General features: G+C 41.4%; 1 long non-coding RNA gene across 1 annotated transcript in view; it reads right to left on the reverse strand.

Moving 5' to 3' along the window:
• Positions 1–22,800, reverse strand: part of LOC117053123 — a 97,217-nt gene extending 74,417 nt beyond the window's left edge. Inside the window, exon 1 of the long non-coding RNA XR_004427360.1 lies at positions 22,721–22,800. This is a non-coding gene — a long non-coding RNA (uncharacterized LOC117053123). The remainder of the gene's footprint in view (positions 1–22,720) is intronic.
• Between the last annotated feature and the right edge of the window lie 358 nt (positions 22,801–23,158).

A 23,158-nucleotide genomic window follows, 5' to 3' on the forward strand; every position in this document is an offset into this window, starting at 1 on the left:
GTGTACAGTACTTATATAGAATTAAGTTCCAATAAAGAGAACTTTTTTTTAATAGAAAAATAGCAATTTATGATAGATTATGACCACAACATGGGAAAAAGAGGTTGTTTTAGTTTTTTACCAATTACAAAAACATAAATTAATGACAATCACAAGTGTGTTTATCTAGGGGTGCATTCAGACATGGGAAATACTGTGTTTGATTTTCCTGATTGCAAACAGATTTTTTTCTGGAAGTAATTAACCCAGAAATGAGCACTGACCTTCCACTATATTCCGCCAGCTTTCTGGAAGCTGCTTGCATATCATGCAGAAACTCTAATATAATGTGGAAATTGACAGTTTGAGAAACGTCAGGGAAATGGAATAAACTGCTATGTGAATGCAGCCTAGAAATGACTAGGGCCACTTCCAAGATGACCTGTTTATTGAGTGCTCATCCTGATTTCTTTGCACAAATTTTGTGGGAAGGTTATAAAATGCCCTCTGCATATCGAGCATTCATTCTGATTAAAAAAACTAGGCTGCATCAACAGAAGTATAGTGTCCTGATCAAGGGAAGTCATAGTCTCGCTCTATTCTACCTTGGTCAGACCACACCTGGAGTACTGTGTCCAGTTCTGGGAGCCACAATTTAAGAAGGATATTGACAAGCTGGAACTTGCGCAGAGGAGGGCAACCAAGATGCTCAAAGGTCTGGAAACCAAGCCTTATGAGGAACAGTTGCAGGAGTTGGGTATGTTTAGCCTGGTAAATATTAGACTGAGAGGAGATATGATAGCCATCTTCAAATATCTAAAGGCCTGTCACATGGAAGATGGAGCTAGCTTTCTCCTACTCTGGAGGGTAGACCCAAACCAATGGATTTAAGTTACAAGAAATCAGATTCCAACTAAATACCAGGAAGAACTTTCTGGCAGTAAGAACTGTTTGACAGTGGAATGGTCTCCCTTTGGAGGTTGTAGGATCTCCTTTCTTGGAGGGTTTTAAGCAGAGGTTGGATGGCCACCTGTCATGGATGTTTTAGTTGAGATTCCTGCATTGCCGGGGGTTGGACTAGCTGATCCTCAGGGTCCCTTCCAACAGTTCTTTGATTCTATTATTCAATCTATCACAACTCTGCACATCTTCACTATAACCAAGATGTGTCCCCCACCAGATGTACTGCCCCTCCCCTAACAGCTCATACACCTCAGAGTGGTATAGCACCAAGGGTATTTGATGATGTTGCTTAACCATTGGTGGCAAAAACACTCCCCAGAGTTCATAACAGCACTCAGTTATAATGTAAAAATGTTAGTGTTGGGTCATCATGTGTGTGCATCTCCCAAAGGAGCAGAAGCATTTCACCAGTGCCTGGAAACCCAGAATCCCTTCTAGTGAATATAAACTGTGTAATAATAATATATTATTTGTACCCCGCCCATCTGGCTGGGTTTCTCCAGTCACTCTGGGCAGCTTCCAACAAAGATTAAAAATACATTAAAATATCACACATTAAAAACTTCCCTAAACAGGGCTGCCTTCAGGTGTCTTCTAAATGTCAGGTAGTTGTTTATCTCTTTGACATCTGATGGGAGGGCGTTCCACAGGGCGGGCGCCACTACCAAGAAGGCCCTCTGCCTGGTTCCCTGTAGCTTAGCTTCTCACAGTGAGGGAACCGCCAGAAGGCCCTCGGCGCTGGACCTCAGTGTCTGGGCGCCTCCAGGCACTCACACAGTGTAGTATAGTGGAAGGGCAATCTGAAGCCTGAGCATCCCTTTTCCTAATAACAAGCCTCCATCAGTAATTAGGCAGACAAGTCCTTCCTCTCCAGGCAGCTGGGCTTCTTTGGGCTCCACATTTCTTTGCACAGGATTCATCAAAGTCTAGTGCTGGCACCATTTCTAAGAGTTCTTCCTGTTCCTTATTCCTCACCTTAATCCTCTGTTTACAACCAAACAAGTGATTGCTCAGGAAAGGACTATCAGAAGATTATATGGCTTCAGGTGAAATAAAAGATTTAGCAGATGCAGATAAGAAGTGAAGATCCTTCTTTCAGGCAGATTTTGTTTTGTTAATGTGAAAGGAAGAAGAAAATACAAACAGAATATATTCACCAATTTCTCACCACGGTTCTCTTGCATTCAGATCTCTTTAACTAGGTTTGAGCTTTTTATAATGATCACTGCCATTGGGATTGATCACGGTTTTAACTGATTCTTCCCATACATACCCTCCTATCTCTGTTTTCTAAGAAAAGCATAAACATGTCCTACTGTTTTGATCCAAGAAGAACTGCACATGTAGGGAAGGACACCTGTTTTTTGTGCATAGATAACAAAGCAGTGCGCACACACATATTCAAATTTCAGAACGGCATCATTTAGAACCAATATTTTAGACAGTTGTTTTGATACTCAGACAAGTGGGTGGGATCCACATGTTCATGATTTGGCACATTTTGTAACTAATCACAAATGAACTAGCTGGTTCTGCATTTATTTGAGTTCAGTGTCTCCCTTGCCGCCCATTATAAAAACACTGATATTTCTGGAAGCAATTTAAGTGGGAATTAGCTGGTTTAATTCTGAACAATGGGAATCAGTCAATTGCAGTCATTAGGGAAACAGGAATGGGTGTGGAAGTGCCTGAGGCTCACACTGGACTGAGAGCTGTCCTCAGGTGCATCTTACCAAGTTCAGTGGCTACGGTGTGAACCAGGCCTATTGCCACTGCACTGAGCATAGGTGGCTTGCATGGAGAACCTAGAAGCCCGCCAAGAGAAGGGTTCAAATCTTGCTGTAGAAATAACACCTCCACGCAGACAAATTCCACAACACTGCACACATTGCTCAGTCTGTGACAGGAACCAGCATTTTGCAAGCTGAAAGAGTGGGTACCATGTGCCCAAGGAAAATAAAAGCTGTAATAGGAAGCTCACAGCAGACAACAGTGTGAGCTGCTTGCTTGTGGGGAAATGACAATGCTGCGGGAGGTGTTGCGGTTGGCTGCAGAGTTACTCAGAATTCTATGCTCTGTAGCATCTGTGGAGGCAGAAAGGAAACAAGAGGGAGCAGACCTCAATGGCGGTCCATTGATTTCCATGGAAATGTTTTAACTTCACCACCTCTTCTAAAGACATAAAGCCCATCATAATGGGAAGTTACGGCTGCTTTCAGAAACCATTGGAGGATTCCTCCTAACAGCGGTGCTGGCTTGCCCCCATAACCACGGGTGCCTGGTGCCACACACCATCACTGGGGTGTGTGTGCATGCACCAATATCATACCTCCCATATTTTCCACTGTCTTTGTGATATATTCCACCAGCATAAGTTGGTTTAGAACAGGGTGACCCAACTTTTCACACCAAGTGGGCCACAAGAGTACTTCGACGCAGGACCTGCAGGCCACACACTGCCTTATCACGTGGGAGGTTAGGGAACAAGGTCAAAATGTGACCCAAACCCAGCCCTTGTGCTGCCTCCCCAAAGCTGGGTAAGTGAGGCACTGAGCTTTGGGAAGGCAGGGGCTGTCCTAGAACCCTCCCACCTTCTCCTCAAAGCTGGGATAGCACTAACTAGGCTTCGAGAAGGAGAAGGACCCTATCAGAACCCTCAGGCCTCATTCCCATTGCTACAGACACCTCTTAACAGGGCAGTTCACAATCTTCATTCTACCTTTAACCTATTAGTTGTAAGTTATGCAAAAGTCCTATACACGCAGAAACATAGCTAATCCATATTTCAGCTCTTTCATACTGGCTTAAGCCATGTTTATTTCCTTATTTTAGGTGAATAAGAAAATGCTGAGGGGGGGGGGTGGAGAAAGAAACAGAAAATAGCTGCAGAATGTTAAGAGACAATGCTTTAGCACAGAATGGCTGAAGACCAGAGCAGGCACAGATCCAGTCGGCATTCAGCAATTATGTTCACATTTTATTTCCAAGGATTATAGTGTGACATAGCTTCAAGCCATTTAGAAAGGCTCCCATTCCCCAAAGCTACAGCTATATTAATATTTGGCATTCCGTATTATTTTTCCTGGTGTTATGGCAACCAAGAATACAGTGTTGACACAGATATCATGTTCCAACAAGCCAAACTGTAGAGTGTGCATCACTGTGTCACATAAAAATGCAGCACAATGCCTGTGTGTGTGTGTGTGTGTGTGTGTGTTTGATATATATCTACACACATACACATACACACACATACACTCCACAATCAGGTTTCAAGCATATGGCATCAGACATGCAAGGACAAGTGGATTCACAAGAACATATTTTTATGGGGGGATCAAAACAATCTTATGTTATCATGGCCATTTGAAGCCTCAGCTACTTATGCATGTGGATATAGACAGAACATTCAAACATGTTCTATAGAAGAAGAAGAAGAAGAAGAAGAAGAAGAAGAAGAAGAAGAAGAAGAAGAAGAATTGAATTTATATACCGCCCTATACCCGGAGGTCTCATGGTGGTTCACAGAATAAAATCAAAATATAAAACCACAAAATACACAATGACTCAGTTTCATTAAAAAGTACACAAGTGCTATGTTTACTTCAAAAAAGTCATTTCTGCAGAACCTGAAACCACCCTGCAATAATGCGTTCTACCTCACAGGACGCGGTTGGCGCTGTGGTCTAAACCACTGAGCCTCTCGGGCTTGCCAATCAGAAGGTTAGCGGTTTGAATCCCAGCAACAGGGTGAGAATCAGAATCAGAACTACTGAGGTGACAGACCTCAGAGAAATAACCTCTCCTGGCACCCACAAAAAATATAGAAGCAGTAATATGACTGAAATTCATTCCTCCCCCCCCCCCCCCCATTCCTGTTATTGTTCCCTCTTGCATGTTGGGACATAGTGGGGATTATTCAAAGCCACAATTATAGGTGCTTGGCTAAAGTGTATATCACAGATCAGGAAATGTACCATCAAAGCCAAGAGACTGGGTCTTTGGCCTGATCCAGCAGGCTCTTCTTATGTTATTATGCTAACAATGGAACCCACTACTACCAGATGTAGTGATGGTCACCAATATGGCCAGCTTTAAAAGTGGATTTAAAAAAATGGAAGATAAGACTATCAATGCTTCTTTTAAAAATGCCAGTTGATGGGATACACTAATGGGAGGACACTGTTACACTCATGTCCTGCATGCAGGATTCCCATAAACCTCTGTTTGGTAACTGTGAAAACAGGATTCTGGGCTAGAAGGGCTGCCAGTCTGAACCAGCCATGCCCTTATGTTATGTTCACAGCATGTCAAATTCCCTTGTCACATTTAAAGCAGTTCTAGCTATAAAGTTATTTGCCATGTAAGTCATTGATGCAGGAATGAGGAGATCTATGCTACAGAGGTAGAAACTGCAGGGAAGGCCATTCCGGGAGCTCAAATATATGCCTTTCTGTTTCTTCCTATGAGGGAACCATTTATTCCATAACAAGACAATAAATTAGATTGTGTGTCTATGGATGCTTTATACCATTCGACGGGTTTGCCTCTTTCTCTGGGAGAAGAGTGCAAATGTTCAGCGGCTGTAGGTTTCTGCAGAGCCTCAAGAATCTCCCCTAGTTTGAAGCCAGAAGTCAGCTGGTGGAAGGAATCTGTGTTTTCAAGCCTCTTTCAGACATATTGTTCATGTCTTAGAAAACAATAAAGGGAGAGGAAGCAAGGGGGGAGGGGGAGAGGTGAACAAACCATTGGAGGCTGGGCAAGAAGTTTCCATCTGGATCTGAGTACAACCAGATATGCTCTGCGTGCCAATTGCAAGCTGAACTCGACAATAAATCTAGCACAACTGTGTAAAAACTGCATACAGGAACTGAAGCTTCTTCCATTAGCAAGGGAACTGTAAGCACACATAACTCTTCTTGAAAATACTAAGCAAATAAAACACTTTTAGCACCGCTTGTGAGGAACAAGGCACCCATCTCCACTCCTTTAAAAAAATGTGAGTTTTTTTTTTTTATATAAGATTTTATTATTTTCCAATAAAACACCAAAAAACAGAATTAAACAACAACACAAGGCATAAAAACAACAATAAAAACAATAACAATAACAATACCAATAAACATAAAAAGAAAAAAGAACATATACATACCTTTACCATTACCTATCTTTATACTTTCCTTGTTACTAACTTCTTAATTTGGGGACTTCCCCCATTCCCTCCACTGTCTTCAAAGTCAAAAACATCTTAAAGGTAGCTTTATATCTTGTTCATTTAACAATTGCTCGAATTTTTAATATGCTTAACTTTACACAATCATGATCTTAATCAACTATAAATCTTATCTTAATGTCAAAACTTAACTCCTATTTAACAAATAAATCATTCATTCAAAAATTTTCTTTTGCCAGTTTTATCAAATATAACCCTACTAAAGCCTCTAATTTATTTCTGCTCAAATATTCAATTTTACTGATTTAACTAAATAGTCTTTAAATTTTTTCCACTCTCGTGACACCGTCTCCTCCCTCTGGTCCCGGATTCTGCCGGTCAGTTCTGCGAGTTCCATGTATTCCATCATCTTCATCTGCCATTCTTCCACCGTTGGTATCTCTTCCCCTTTCCATGTTCTTGCCAATAATATTCTAGCTGCTGTTGTGGCATACATAAAAAACACTCTGTCCTGACTGGGTATCTCTTCGTTGGTCATGCTCAGAAGAAATGCCTCTGGTTTCTTACAAAAGGTAACTTTCATTACCTTCTTCAACTCATTGTAAATCTTATCCCAGAAAGCATTTACCGCTGGGCACAGCCACCACATATGATAAAAGGTACCTTTCGCATGTTTACATTTCCAACATACATCTGACATTTTGGTATTCATCTTAGCTATCTTAACTGGTGTCAAGTACCATCTATAAACCATTTTCATTATGTTTTCTCTTAAACTATGACAGGCAGTAAATTTGATACCTTTTTGCCACAATCTCTCCCAGTCATCCATCATGATATTATGTCCTATATCTTTCGCCCAATCTATCATTGATGATTTAACCAGTTCATCTTTCGTATGCCACTCTAGCAAAAGATTATACATTTTGGAAAGGTTCTTAAAGTTCGATTCTATCAGTTCTGTTTCCAGTTTTGATTTTTCTACTTGAAAACCAACTTTTTTGTCCATCTTAAATGTTTCAAATACCTGATGATAGTGCAGCCAGTCGGGGACCTGGCTTTTCACCTGATCATAGCTTTTTAGCTTAAAAGAGTCCCCTTCCTGCTGCAATATGTCCATATATCTTAACCAGTTTGCAGACATGTTCGGTCTCTTATAGGCCTTGGCCTCCACTGGAGAGATCCATCTAGGGGTCTTTCTCTCTAACAAGTCTTTATATCTAATCCAAACCTGATACAAGGATTTTCTAACTATATGAGTCTTAAAAGTTCTGTGGATCTTAGCCTTGTCGTACCAAAGGTATGCGTGCCACCCAAACATATTATCATGACCTTCCAAGTCCAACACATCGACGTTCTCTAACTTAAACCAATCTTTTAGCCAGCAAAAGGCCGCTGCTTCAAAGTAAAGTCTTAAGTCCGGCAGGGCAAAGCCTCCTCTGTCTTTAGAATCTGTTAAAATCTTAAATTTTATTCTTGGCTTTTTGCCCTGCCATATAAATTTCGATAGGTCCTTTTGCCATTTCTTAAAACAGTCTAGTTTATCCAAAATTGGTATGGCTTGGAATAAAAACAGCATCCTTGGTAGGACATTCATTTTAACCACTGCTATTCTTCCCATTAACGATAGTTTAAGTCTTGTCCAGATCTCCATTAAAAAAATGTGAGTTTTAAGGTCAAACTGCTCTGGATTATTGATGCAATTCATTTTTGCCAAGAATTATTTCTTCATATCACTCCCCACCACTGTTTCAACATAGTAACACTTCCGTATCATCCTGGCTTTTGCAAAAGACTAGTTGGTCTCTTGCAGTTATAGTTGAACCTTCTTCATGCAAATGAGACCCTAGGCCCATTGATGTCCCTATTTGTATTATATGAGAAATTATTATTTTTTAAAATGCTTTTAAGAGGGCTGAGAGGGCTTCAGACTATGAATGCTGACCAGTGTGAATGGCTCCATAGGTCATTTGAATCCATTTCAGGCCAATGTTTCAACACTGCAGGGGCAATCTTTCCAGAAGATATTTGTACTTCGAGGAGATAAGTGATCTGACATGGTCATCTCTTCCTGCTTCTACCTGTATTTACTTCCCTTCTCTATCTCTTGTTAAAGTTCTTTGATGGCTGAGAGCAACCTTTAATGTATAATATGGTGGAAGGAAGGAATAGTGCAGGGTACCTTTGATGTAGAAGCATTGGGAAGATGGTGACTAATGAATAACCTGCAGGTAGGCAGTTGGGCAAGCCATACAGGCTTGTTGTTGTTTAGTCGTTCAGTCGTGTCCGACTATTCGTGACCCCATGGACCAGAGCACGCCAGGCACGCCTATCCTTCACTGCCTCCCGCAGTTTGGCCAAACTCATGCTAGTGGCTTCAAGAACACTGTCCAACCATCTCATCCTCTGTCGTCCCCTTCTCCTTGTGCCCTCCATCTTTCCCAACATCAGGGTCTTTTCCAGGGAGTCTTCTCTTCTCATGAGGTGGCCAAAGTACTGCAGCCTCAACTTCAGGACCTGTCCTTCTAGTGAGCACTCAGGGCCGATTTCCTTGAGAATGGATAGGTTTGATCTTCTTGCAGTCCATGGGACTCTCAAGAGTCTCCTCCATCACCATAATTCAAAAGCATCAATTCTTTGGCAATCAGCCTTCTTGATGGTCCAGCTCTCACTTCCGTACATTACTACTGGGAAAACCATAGCTTTAACTATACGGACCTTTGTCGGCAAGGTGATGTCTTTGCTTTTTAAGACGCTGTCTAGGTTTGTCATTGCTTTTCTCCCAAGAAGCAGGCACCTTCTAATTTCGTGACTGCTGTCACCATCTGCAGTGATCATGGAACCCAAGAAAGTGAAATCTAGCTATCAATAATCTATAAATCAGGTGGTTTAGGGGCATAGCTCAGAAGCTCATGTACAAACTCATGGCCAGAAGCTCGTGCAACCTGAGACTACCTGGGGGTCACTTCACCGCTTCTTGAGGGCTTCCCAGTGGCAGATCGAAGTGCTTGCTTGGTAATGTATATAATGCTTGCTGTTTAGAATAAAATATTTAATCTTCTCACTCACTTGTGTTTGTATTGCTTCTGAATCTCATTAAAAGAACCTCCTTGCAGTTGGCAAGACAAACACCGCCATGAACTTGGAACAGGGTGAATTAGGCGAGATGATTGCTTACAAACAGTGGTTCATCTCTGGGACTTGAAACCAAACCTCAAACCACTTGAAACAAAACCAGAGTCTCTATCACCCATCAGTGATACATGCCTGGGATACAGATGAAGGGAGTGACTGGTGGCAGCAGCATGGGTTGGCAGAATCAGGCTGCCCAGTCATGGACCCTTCTGAGCCCCAGAGCCCTCAGTAAGTACGTGAGCACCCTGACCCCTGGTACCAGGCTGGTTCAATCATCAACGATGTGGAGCAGAAAAACTTGTGTTATTATATTTTTCCACAGAACCCTTCCATTTTCAAATACAGTGGTACCTCAGGGTACATACGCTTCTGGTTACATACGCTTCAAGCTACATACTCCTCTAACCCAGAAATAACGCTTCAGGTTAAGAAATTTGCTTCAGGATAAGAACAGAAATTGTGCTCTGGCGGCGCAGCAACAGCGGGAGGTCCCATTAGCTAAAATGGTGCTTCAGGTTAAGAACAGTTTCAGGTTAAGAACGGACCTCCGGAAGGAATTAAGTACGTAACCAGAGGTACCACTTTAAAAGAAAGTTTCATAATAGTAATTGGTAACACAATATCAATAAAGCTCAACAGTTTCAAAGTTGCAGTTTCACTTTTTTCACTTAGAAACTTTCTATCCATATATTTTAGTTTTTAGTCTTAAGGTTTTTGTTTGCGGTATTTTGTGATTTTATCCTTCTGTGCTGCCTTTATGCTGTGTTGTTTTCATGTTTTTAATTTTTGGACTAAACTAAACTGATTTATTTAGTTTTCTAAGTGGTTAGGCCACTCAGAAAGCTTTTGCCATTCAGTGGCATATAGCTGTCAAAAATAAATAAATTCTGTGGAGGTTAAAATAAATAAATGAGAACATAATAGACATGTAATTTAGGGGGAAATGGAGAGAAATAATGGTATTTTAATTATTTTCTGTGTTAGCTGAAAGAGGATCATATACAGTGGCTAAAGAAATGTTAATGTTCTAGCTTAAACCTACAATTAAAAGCCAATCATTGATAACCTCTCATAAGTTTTTCTTAAAATATAACATACACATAGAAGTAAATTTATTTTCATGAGTTGCCCCCTAATGCTACTATCCAATTCCATCCGCACTGCAACATTGGAATTTTTCAGCTAATCTGTACTGCAAAGCTAATCATATTCAATTTCCTTGCCGTGAAAACTGAAAAATAATATTTCAGGATGGAAAAAACATTTGGGGTTGGCAGTAAGGAGTCAAGCAGCTTTGGAATTACTTTCTCTCTAAAACCCGATCTTAAGTACTACACCATATACTGTAGTTGCATAGCTCCAGCAGGTGGAGGGATGATGGTTCCCAGAGAGACAGAGCTCAGGAATGTGGAAAACAAGCCCAGAGCTACAAAATAAAGAGGGGGGGGAGGACCTTGAATAGATGAGTAATTGATGAACATATAAGTCATGCTCAATTAACAAAGTGCATTGGATACAGACCGTGTAGCCTCATCTTACTGCTTGTGATTACAAAGCTCAACATCTGGCTGTCGATGTAAATGTCGATTTTGCAACAGATGTTTAGAAGACAACCAAATATGTAAACTTGTGAGTGTACAGAACTGTCTGGAGAGAAATTGTTAGCCACTCTTCCACACTTTGGGTCCATCTATTAAGCACTGCCATCAAACCACTGAAGCTCTTGAACGAACCACACACAAAAGAAAAGAACTTGCTCAGCTTTGCTAATGATCGATTTATAGTATATTAAACTCATATGATTTTACCATGGCCTGAAGAAATCAGTGGATTTTGATACATTCACCCATGATGAAGCTTGTCAAAAAGCTGGCCTCTAGACTTTTTTAAAAAAAGGAAAGGTGGGACAAGCCAGGTTTAAATGTGACACTGGTCACATCAAAGTATCTATTCCTTTTAGAAGTTCACATGACCACTCTCTTGCTTAATGTGTGCTTACTGATAATGTTAGCCAGCTGAGCTATCTGTCACCCACGCTAATTCCTGGTTAAGACTGTGTATATTAGCCAAGCAATGCATTGCATGTACAGTATCTAAATGAGATGGCAGCTGCATGGACTGCTTTACACGTGTTTACTTTCTGCCCAGTGCTTTTTTTCCCCTGGGGGCACTCAAGGGTACGCAGTACAGGCACCTTTTTTTCTAGAAGAAAAGCACTATTTTGAACGTCACTTCTAAACTGAGCCTGTAAGCCTGGATTTCTAGTGAGATGGCAATCTGCTTTGGTATCACAACAAGGGTCATGGTTTGGCCGAACACTTTGGTTTGCCTGCTTGAAAATGAAAGCTCTGTTTTATTCACTATCCATATCTTGCTGTCAGTTGCTTGTGACAGCTTTTTTTTTTTAATGAAGTATAGACTTGTACACTAAGAATTGGACTGAGACCACAAAGGTTGTTAAATCCAGATGATCATGGCTTCCAGCCATTACAAATATGAGATGCATTTCAATCTGTGGCCTGCAGGCAAAAGGGATCTGTATCACATTATCAACCCCCCCACCCCCACCCCCAGGCATCCAGTCCCCTCACTTGGCTCCATCTTGAAACTCCCTGCCCTGTGGCATCCATGCAGCTGCTGCGTTCTTGTTTTCAAGCCGAAATGAATTTTTGCTTCTTTTCTAATTACTCGTAAAGCTTTGTTGTCAGCTGATGTTCCTTTACATTTTATTGGTGAGACATGATGATACAATATTAACGCCAAGTGACAGAATGATAGACTCTCGCAAAGGCGTAGTGGAAGCTGACAGATGAACTGGCCATTTCTTGCCAGCCCCTTCTGTTTAGTTTAGAAATATGTTGAGCTAAAAAACAAGGATTATAAATGAACTGGGGGACATTTACATCTGCTTCTAAACTGTGTGTGCAGATTTTATAAAAAAAAAAATAGTTCAGACCAAAACCTCAGAGATATATATATATATATTAAGTCATAGTCTTATAGGGATCTTTGGATCCATATCTAAATGTTGTGGCTTGGGCAACGTGGCTTGGTTTCAATGGGAAACTAAAGAAACCTGAGAAATCTGTGCAAATCGTTTATTAAATTCCTGGTGGTGCTGTTGAAAGGACAAGGCTATAAATACTAACTCAGGGCAGCATTAAAGACCATCTATCATTTGGGGGTTAAACTATTAAACCACCTTCAAATATGCTGTAGGAGAAAATTAGCAGGCAGAGGCTTGCCTTTCTTGTGTTCCCTAAAACTTTTGTTCTTTCCACCCTCCCTAATCTTTTCCTGCCAGAAGACAGCTTGGTTTTGAAGCAAGCCACTTACTATATCTCAGCCATAAGTGCACACGGTTATATAGACTTTTGCCTAGCACTGTCTTATTATTAAACCAGGTGCACAGAGGCCTGCCAAATGAAAGACAATTGCAAACATCCTAATGGGGGAATGTAAGTAGAACCATTTGTGTAACCTTGACATGGATCCCTATGCCGTTACTTTGAAAGCTTGTGCATTGCAGGTAGGCAATATGTAGGTATGCAGGCAACCGCAACATATTTGTACAATTTTCTGCTGCTTTCTACTGCTCTCTGGACTTTGGAATGTTGCTCTGCCTTTTATTCCAGGCTAAATTGGATTTATCCCAGATATATGTCAGCATTCCCCATATTATTTTAAGCACAGCTGGACACACAGAAAGATACACAAATATATGGGCATGCACAAATATACATACAGTTGTACCTTGTTTTACGAATTTAATCCATTCCGGAAGTCCGTTCTTAAACCGAAACCATTCTTAAACCGAGACGCGCTTTCCCTAATGAGGCCTCCCGCTGCCGGTGCCCTTCCACCGTTCGGCGTCCGTTCATAAACCGAGGTAAAGTTCGCAAACCGGAACACTACTTCTGGTTTTGCGGATTTCGTAAACTGAATAGTTTGTAAACAGGACTGTTCGCAAACCGAGGTACCACTGTATACATTTCTATGTTCTATCTAGATGTTATTATTTAATTTTGTCTCTTTCTGTCTATCTAGCTATCTTTAACATAGGGAAAACCGAACTCACTGGAAGGGTGAGATAAAAGTTTGTGTGGTTTTTTTTAAAGAGTAATTTTCACTAACCATGAAATAAACTGTTGATATGGCATCCAACAGGTAAAATGTAATGTGTTCAGAAATGGTATTCAGGGACCTTTTTTGCTACCCCTGTGTGTGCGTGCTATATATTGCCTTCCACATATTTTTGGATCTACCATGTCTTCCCTTGCATCTTGCCATTCAAGTTGATGGGAATTGTACTCCAAAGCTTCTGGAGGGCACCACACTGGTGTAGACTGCTGAAAAGTGTATAATTTTGACTGTGCTGTAGGTTTATGATTGTGATGGTGCTCCCAAGCCTTTCATCACCAGCAGCCCAAGAAATCCCGCCACATCTTTACTGGCTTCAAGTCTCAGCCCTTGCTCACAGTGTTAAAATGCCCAGCTGATATGCCCTTATTATGCTCATGTCCATGGGTATATAGAACTTTGCTGTGTATCAGCAAACTGCACATATATCTTGATGTTTTTCCTAGCAATAGCTATGGGTGGAAATTAGCATACCAAGTTTCCCTTGTGCCACAGGATCTCAAGGTGGCATAAACTTGTTTCCTCTACCCATTTCTTCCTCACAACAACCATGAAAGGTAGGCTATACTGAGAGATAGCAATTGACTGAAGTGAAAACTTCATGGCTGAAGGTTGACCTCCCAAGGCCCTGGTCATTACACCACAACACTGGCTCTCATTTTACTTGTTAGATGTTGCATCAAATACCTAAAACACTAGTTGAAAACGACCCAGCATTTTGGTTTACGTTACCCAGGCCTTAAAAATAGTACTTGCATTTTCTTCACCTATCACTTAATGAGTAACTAAAATGTTAAGTTTTCCTTGGCTTCACCTCATTCATCTAAATCTTCCAGCCGGTCATTTACAGTCTGCCAAAGGGCTGGCACCTCATATGTTGTCACTTAATGATGGCATACTACACTGGACTTTCTAGAAAGTACTAATTCAGCACCAAAACACCTATAAACGAAATCAAGCAGACAGCTTGCTGGAGCTGACATCAAAATGCTCATGACAGGAGAAACGGGGTGGGGGGAGGGGGGAGAGACAACTGGAACATCTTGCAGAACCCAGAAAGAAAATCGAATGAAGCACAGAGGAAAGAAAGTGGGCCAGGATGTTTGGAACATCAGATAAACAGTAACTGACAGATCATTTTAAATCAAGAGAAAGGGGGAGGAGGACTGGGGCACTAAAGTGGAAATAGGCAATTATCTTTCTGAGTGAACTAGACGGTTCAAAGTGAGTCACTGCAAGTTGAAGGGAATGCAAACAACAGCATGGCGAGAAGGTAAAGAAACCTGAGGCTGCTCCTGAAGAGCTAGGAGTGAATCCATATTACTGAAGCAGAAATAAAAATATGTTAAAAATATGTGGACAGGTAAGGAAACAACAGCATTGGGGGGGGGTGCACAGAACAGCCAAGTACATCCTGGAGGTCTTGATTCACATTAGGTTTCACAGTGTATTTCACATTCTAAACATAGACTACTTTCACACCACACACATTTAAAGCACTATGATACTACTTTAAATAGTCACGGCTTCCCTCAAAGAATCCTGGGACCCTTATTCCCCTCACAGAACCCTCATGCCCTTGTAACAACTTTTCTACTTTTCTGAAAGACTCCTATGAAATTCCTGAATGAAACCTCTCAAAAATTACTAAGAGAAAAGCCATGCACAAAATTAAAGTACCATATTTTTCGCTCCATAAGACACACTTTTTCCTCCTGAAAAGTAAGGGGAAATATCTGCGCGTCTTATGGAGCGAATGGTGGTCCCTGGAGCTGAATTGCCCAGGGGCCAAAAGAGAATCATGCTTTTTATTTTACAAAGAGAAAAGGGGGTGTTGAAAGGACCCCGCTCAGCAGCTGATCAGCAAGAGATCGGGAGAGAGATAAGAGTCCCGGCTCCCTTTCAGCCCCGCCCTCCATTGTTGAATGTGCTGCAGAGGGAGGTTTTTTGTTTCCCCAGCGACATGTGACTGGCTGATTAGATTATCTGTCTGGAAACTGTAGAAAAGGCTCCCTTTCCTTAAGCTGCAGAAATGTGAGTTTAACCCCATAAAAATGGGGCTTTTCCTCTTTGCTTTTCCCCCTTTGCAAAAGGAGCTTTGCTTTTCCTCCTTTGCAAAAAAAAACCCCTGCAAAACCTTTAGCTGATCCTCAAAAAACAGGGTTTTTCCCTTTGCAAGAAAGCTGCAAAACTTTTAGCTGATCCTAAAAAAAACAGGGCTTTTAGAGGAGGAAAACCAGAAAAATATTTTTTTTTCTTGTTTCCTCCTCTAAAAACGAAGTGCGCCCTATGGTCCGGTGCGCCTTATGGAGCGAAAAATACGGTATTTATTTGTGGCACTCTTCTCTTTTCCCAAATATTTCAAGGTGGTGTGCATGGTTCTCTCTCCCATGAAAACACCATTTTATCTTTGCAATAACACGGTGAGATAGGTTAGCCTAATAAATAGTAACTGACCAGTGGGCACTCAATGAGTTCTATAGCTAAGGAGATGTTTTGTGAACCTAGTCTCATACCGGTACTCTTAAGCACTAACCCAAACAAATACATGTTAATATGCAAAGATATGCAAACTCTGGTTTTTGTCTAACCCTCTCACATGCATCATTATCCCTAGTTTAGTAGCCAAAATGTTATTGTTATTATTTTGCAGTGGTTGATTCTTGTACTTCACTCAAGCCTAGCACCGATCTGTTTCATATGTTCTCAGTCAATGCCACGAATAGATACTGGTGACAAAGATTTAGCTTTGTTTAGACAGCTTTTGTGCAAGTGCAAACATTCAGAGCATGAAATCTAATGAGATTGGCAGGCCTTGCAAAATTAAAGGCAGATGGCAGGGCTTCAAACAATCACAGTGCAAATCCTTCGCCATGTACCATGATACATAAGACATGTCTCCACCTTCCGCTGCTGTCACTTCAATTGCAGGAAGTGGGAGGAGGGGACATGAGGTCATTTGTGCCTTGTAACACAGGGATTCTGCAAAACAGGAATTAAGCAGGAAGACCCCGTGCCAATTTTGTTGGGGGGAGGGGGTTTCAAGTAGCTCTTGACTGTTAGCTCAAGATTTTCCGTTGATGTGATCCTGCTACAGGGGCTAAAGTATGTTGAAACTGGGTCCTTCCGGACAGATGGCAACAATATGATTGCACCAGCCAGCTATCACATTTGGTTGCCATCTGGTTCCACCAGCTCATGTATTCCCTCAAGCAGAAATAGATCAACCCAAAGCCATAGCCAATCCATCATGAGAAACACCTGTACATAAGTATGCTTGCACTGTTTAAATAAACTTAAAATCTGAAAAACATTTTAGGCTCAATTCAAGATTAGGCGCCAACAGACTTCCTAATGGGCCAGGGTTGTCATATTAACTGCATATTATGAAGCTAAGTTGCTTATTATTATTATTATTATTATTATTATTATTATTACTACTACTACTACTACTACTACTACACATATGGGAAGGAGGCATTCCCTTCCTACTTTCAAAGACAGGGATTTTTTTTTCAGTGGAACTAATTGGAACTCAGTTCCAACACCTCTCAGGTGGGCACCATTTCCATTTTAAGAAAACAAGGGAGGCATTCATGGTGAGTTCTGGAACCTCTTTTTCTAGAAAAATAGCACTCGGTAGGAGGGCAAACTTTTCATGGGTGCTGACATAAATTTTCACAAGCATTATTGCACCATTTCACATAGTGAGCAGGTCTAGGTGACAATTTACATTTTAAAATGGCTCTGGCTTTCTGTGCGATCATACTTACATTGTATTTTCTTCCCTATGTCCTCTTGAAAAAGACCGGGTAGTTACTACCAGCAGATTGTCATAGATCTCAGAAAGATCAGATATAATGGTATCCAAGGCTACCTAATATTTACACACAGCCATGTCTGTTGAGAAACATCATTTAGCAAGTGCATCTGCTTCAGCACCCATGATCTAGATAACATACATTCAGCGAAGGTCTCTTGTATAATAGGACTGATTATGTACACCCAGTGGACTTGCATTAAATGTGCTTTACAGCTCAGGAAATGCCATACCTTAGTCCATTATGAGCCTCTCAAAAATTAAATAAGGATTTTCCACCTTTCAAGGCATTTGAGACAATCTGATTATAAATCAAGCAACCTACTGTCATAAATAGGCCTTTGATAGAAATATTTCAGTATGTACAGTGCATACTTTGTTATAACAAGCAATTTACACACTCAGAAAGGCTATTATACAAGGGATTAGGATGATAATTAAGTACCTGAGACTATTAAACCTTGTCCTTAACACAGTCTGAAGAGCAGGGCACTTTATGTGAAATGTATACCTAGAATATAATGGGGCTCATTGTTGGTAAGTGCCAAGAGATAGCAGTTTTAATTCTCCGATATAATCTTACAGCAGCAAACTCTGTTATGAGAGAAGATGTTTACATGAAATTAGAGGGATTTGAAGAACAAAAAGTATTAGTTTAATGAAAGACACTAATTAAAACAAACCATCTTAGCAAGCGAAAGGCACTTTTATACCCTCAGCCTTAAAAGCAGAGAGCGTACTTTGCTTTAGGTAGAAAGAATTGAAGGGTGTAAGTCGGCACTCATTAGTGCATACCTTTCAACATTTCTCTGATGAAAATAAGGACGTCCCATTCCATAATGATAATTTTACATAATATCCCACCCATCTTACTGGGATGCCCCAGCCACTCTGGGCAGCTTCCAACATATATAAAAACGTAATTAAACATTTAAGAAAACCTTCCCTATACAGGATTGCTGTCAGATGGCTCAGAAGTTGGATAACTCCATATCCTCCAACATTTCTCTAATGAAAACAGGGACATCCTAAGGAAAAGTGGGACATTCTAGGATCAAATCAGAAACTGGGACGGCTTCTCTAAATCAGGGACATCCCTGGGAAATAGGGACACTTGGAGGGTCTGTCAGTGACTTTCTGAACAATATGTAGGCCTATTAAATTCAGAACTAAAGCTGCAGAAGCTTTCCACCAGGTTGTTGAAGAGATAGAATAATCGTAGCAGAGGCAACATTGCAAAGGAATATAGCAAACAAATATTTGGCTTAACAGAAAAACAAAGACATATACTGTCTAGAAGCAATGGCTCCTAGCAAGTCTGCAAGTTAGTGACACAAACAGTGGTGCCATCAGGCCAGGACTTTGGGGGTAGATGTCCAATACAATGAGCAGGAAGGCCCCCAATGCAGCAAAGCTGACTTAACACATCGAGGTACAATCTAAAGACTGGAGTATCCCATAAGACCATTAAGTCCCAAGTCAAAGGGTGCTTTTGAATTACATAGCTGCAACCACTGACCTCAAGTGAGAGACTAGACTAGGGGTCCCTTCCAACTCTATAATTCTGTGATTGGGTGAAAGGGTGTCAATCTATCAGCTCCACCCAGAACATAAGCCAATAAGTATATTATAAGCAAGTACATGGTGGAGTTTGCACCCAAGCTAGGAAAGTCCACTTCTAACTAGTGGGTCCACAGAAGTGAGATTATCACAAGTGTGTGGAGATGTGCAGTTAGTGATGATGGAAGCAGGAGGTACACCCTTGTGCAAATTAATTGAAACAAAGCATGTTTTGTATCTTACTTGTAATCCTGTACTCAAAACAAACACGCGAAGTCAGTTGATCATTACGGTGTCAGAGGCCTGCAGCCAACAGAAGGAGTGATGCGCTTGCCACAATATATTGAGGTTCTACGAAAGAAAGTTATTCCAGAACTGGAAAAAGGTATCCTGACGGTACTGGGATATTGTAGGAGGACCTAGCCCCCTGTCACACATCGAAAGTGGTGAAGAAATTCATGACAGAGCAGCAAATACAGGTACTTGATTGGCCAGGGAATTCCCCGGATGTAAATCCCATTGAAAATTTGTGGGCTATATGCAAAAGTCGCCTCTGTGCTGCAGACTGTACGACTATGGAGAAGCTCATTCAGGCGCTGATTCAAGTGTGGTACAGGGATCTGAAATCAACAGTGACTGTTAGAAACTAGTGGACTCCATGCCAAACTGTGTTCAAATGCTGCTTAAAAATAGCGGAGGTCATATCCGTTACTAATGTACGTATGTGTGAGTTTTGTACATGTATATGTGAGTTTTGTACAATAAGCTACATGGTTTGTTTCAATAAATTTGCGAGTGTACAATGGCAGAGACTTCCACTACAATACCATGAATGGCAAAGACAGCTCCTGCTTGCATTTGATTCCTGCAGCTTGCTGGTGAGGAGGAAGGCGGAATCCCTGGGTGTATTGCATTAGGATTTTAACATGATACAAAAATGTGCTCTGGACCATTCATTTGCCTGAGGAAATAAGCATAGGGAAACAGAAATCTACCACAAAACTTGTAGAGTTTTCACAGAGCTCAAATCATATCACATACCAGTTTCTGCTAAATGTTCACATCAAGGCATCAGCCACATGTACAATCTATGGCTTTTTGTTCCACCCTCAAAAATACCAGATACCCACACCTGACATATGAACATAATTCTAGTTTTTGAGATCCAAGATATACTGGGGGATGGAAGGGGAAGAAGTCTATGCCAAAGAAGTGTGGGTTTGATGCAACTCCAAAGGGTTTGCACCAAATATTGAGAAGGAAAGCAAGCTAATTTTATAGAGATTTTCAGCTCTGTGGAAGTAAGAGGAAGGCTGTTGTTGAACAAAGCCCACAATACAGCTGCAGGAAGATCACTTTTATGGGATGATAAACAGAGGAAAGTTTTTTTTTTTGCCTCTTGTCCTTGGGGACTTCTGCTTTCAGTATGCATTTCAAGAGCAATACTGTTGCTGTTCCAAACTGAATTGCAAGACAGCATTTCTAGTCTTACGGAAGATTTGAAGATGTTTTGAAAGTGTTGGCCTTTTTAAAAAAATAAAAATCTGCTTTTATGAGGAAGACCACAATTTTGCATTTTGTGCACATGTGTGCATGTGAGTGCATGTGCTGTAATTTAAAGGAAGTCTCACTTTCAGAGAAAAACCACGAGTGGTGTGAATAATATGGTTATGGCTTCCTCCCGTTTGGCAGGGCAACAGGAGTTCAGCAGAAGCCAGCCGCTGTGGTTTGACTCTCTCCCTGATAATGACAGACCTTCCCTCCACCTCAGGAAAACGCAACACTCTAAAAACAAGGAGGAAGAAAAGGAGAGCCATTTCCTTGCCAACACCGGTAGCCGGGAGGCCTGGAATGATGCCATAAGATACCCTGCTATTTATTGCCCATTTCCACACCATAGGAAGCAAGGGAAATGCTTGCCAAAAATAAGAAAAGAAACCCTCCCTGATTCCTGTTTGACTTAACGTTTGACAGGACAAAGTCAAGGATAATTCTAGCTCTCTCTGTTTGGAAGTTTCATGCTTTCCTTTCCTTTGCTCTTTAGAAGCAAATGGGATTTTAGGGTATCAGTGCTTTCAAATTAGAAGGTGATTGGTTCGTATTTGGATTTTACTTGCATTCCTTTTGTATTTTGCTCACATTGTTCTCTTGCGAAATTATGTAAAGCACTACATCAATATTAACTATTAACTATGATCTCAATTACTTCTGCATACAACTCCATGCAGTTGCACAGCTTCTGTGACTGTATAGATTCTCCCAGGTTCCTACATGAAACCACTTGCACTGTTCATTGTACAAGGCTGGTGGCCAACTACAACAAATTTGGATGGAATCTCTGCCACAGTAAAAGGTCTATTTAATGAACACAATTTTATCCCCTCTCTCTGCAGTTCCACCCTGGGTAACTTAGAGCAGGGGTCCCCAAACTTTTTGACTCTGGAAGCGCATTGGGAAATCTAAGGAAAAGTAATGAGCACCACAAAACACCCATTTCACAGAAGAAAAAACTGGTGATGCTCATAAGCCCACCCCCCACCAAACAACAGGCAGAATAACTACACTTTTAAAAAAAAACCCAAATAAAGCACACACAAAATATCAGGCAACCTCAACACTACCACCAAGCAGTATCGTGAGGTGGATTATAGTCTCACTAACAGCCATATTCTGATTGCATCCTAACACATTACATTATGACACTATCACTTAGTAGCAGCTTCATTTGGCATTTAGGTAAGGTCAAAGGTAAAGGACCCCTGGATGGTTAAGTCCAGTCAAAGGCAACTATGGGGTTGTGGCGTACATCTTGCTTTCAGGCAGAGGGAGCCGGCGTTTGTCCACAGACAGCTTTCCGGGTCATGTGGCCAGCATGACTAAACCACTTTTGGTGCAATGGAACACCGTGATGGAAACCAGAGCACATGGAAACGCTGTTTACCTTCCCGCTGCAGCAGTACCTACTCACACTGGCATGCTTTTGAACTGCTAGGTGGGCAGGAGCTGGGACCGAACAACGGGAGCTCACCCCATCACGGGGATTTGGATTGCTGACATTCTGATCGGCAAGCCCAAGAGGCTCAGTGGCATAGTGTGGGTTGCCAGTGCCCGGGGCCACGTAAAAGGAGTGGGTGGGGGGGGAGGAAAATGGACGGACTATGCATAAGTACTCAATGCCTAACAGCACCCGTGTCACCCAAGAGATCACAGCTGCAGAGATAAGAAAAATTGTTCCATTGTCTGGAGAGGTTGCTTCCAGAACTCAGTGACGGAAATGCACAGCTATATTGAGGCAGCACTGGGTGCTGAAATTGTGCACCCCTAATAATTTTGTGCCTGGGGCAACCGCCCGTGGCCCCCTCTCATGCTATGACACTGCCAAATGTTGAGTGGCTATATTAAGCATACACAGAAGAGGTTATTCCTTCATACATCCACCTACTCACCACCACTGTCTCATGCACACTGCAGTATTCAATCATTTATGGCACTCCCAGTCAATCCGCTTTGTGCAAGCTGGTGATGATGCGGAACTCATGGGAAAGGAATTGTGACCTGGCTAGATGCTTGGGCACATAACCACTGTACCATACGCCATCAGAAATATCTTTGTGTGAACAGGCCCTTATTTGCAATGGAGCTACATTCCTTTTATCTAGAAGCTTGAGTGGAAACAATCCAGCTCCCTTACTTGCCTTCTGCAAAGTCTAATTTCCTCTATAAACTAGCTAGATTATTCCCAGTCATGTGTGTGTCTGTGTGTTACGATAAGGAATGGCACTAATCAATCAAGATGATGATTATTCCTTGCCTGACTATGCAGAAGCAAATGCCATTTATTCACCATAATTCAGGAAGATAAAAGACTAATATGCTTATTTGAAAGCTATGTATGAGATCTTGAGCTCCTTGGAGGGAAGGTGGGATATAAATCAAATAAATAAGCATACCTTGAAAGCAGCTCCTCGTCCTTTTTTCTGTCTTTCTCTGGTGCATGGCTGGCACTGTGCAAGAAGATGTACAATTTCCTAGAAAAGACCAAAAGAGATTGAGATTACGGTGGGGCTGGGGAAAGCCATGGTTATAGGATCATTTATTTATTTTTGTCCTTGAGCTGTAAGAAGTGCTTTATATTCCCATGGAGTGCTGTTAGAAAATTCCCTGGACCAGGGAAAACAGAAAACCATTGTGAACACATGTACCTTCTCTTTGAAATTGCTAAGGTTGCAAGCTGGTCTGGTTCTCCAGATGGATATAGCACTGTGCATTTTTACAGTGTTTGAACTTGCCCCGCTTAGAATTCAATTTCCTCTTCTGATAGGCACACAGGTAAATATTGCCAATGGCTCAAATGTATATTTGTCCATCTTGAACACCCTACAGAAATA

Source organism: Lacerta agilis, chromosome 9, assembly GCF_009819535.1.
Source record: "Lacerta agilis isolate rLacAgi1 chromosome 9, rLacAgi1.pri, whole genome shotgun sequence".
NCBI classification, from domain to species: domain Eukaryota; kingdom Metazoa; phylum Chordata; class Lepidosauria; order Squamata; family Lacertidae; genus Lacerta; species Lacerta agilis.